We start from the raw sequence: 355 nt of genomic DNA on the forward strand, positions 1-355 counted from the left end.
TGAATCGATTTTTAGTTTTATCTGCCTTTTCTTAACCATATATCCCCCATTCTCAGATGCTAAAAGTGATATAGGATGGTTTAGGATTGATCCATTTTAGAGCCATTTTGAATATAGGAGTTGCAGATATAAAGTATAAATTAAACTTACGAAAATCAATGAACTAATTTCTCTAATACTTTTCATTACAGTTTACATCTTATCTAGTAATGCATTACTCTGACCACCATACGATCTGGATCATTGTACAAATAATTAGTTAATGCCCAAAGAACACAGATGGTTTTGTGGTGTAGTTGGTTATCACATCAGTCTAACACACTGAAGCTCTCCGATTCAAGTCCGGGCGAAGCCA

The 355-nt window shown here is 34.4% G+C and overlaps 1 non-coding gene across 1 annotated transcript; it reads left to right on the forward strand.

The window, feature by feature from the left end:
• Positions 1-281: 281 nt before the first annotated feature.
• Positions 282-355, forward strand: TRNAV-AAC. Its single transcript has one exon. It is a non-coding gene; the product is annotated as a tRNA-Val (tRNA).

The sequence above is a fragment of the Ipomoea triloba genome, chromosome 2 (genome assembly GCF_003576645.1).
Source record: "Ipomoea triloba cultivar NCNSP0323 chromosome 2, ASM357664v1".
Classification (NCBI taxonomy): domain Eukaryota; kingdom Viridiplantae; phylum Streptophyta; class Magnoliopsida; order Solanales; family Convolvulaceae; genus Ipomoea; species Ipomoea triloba.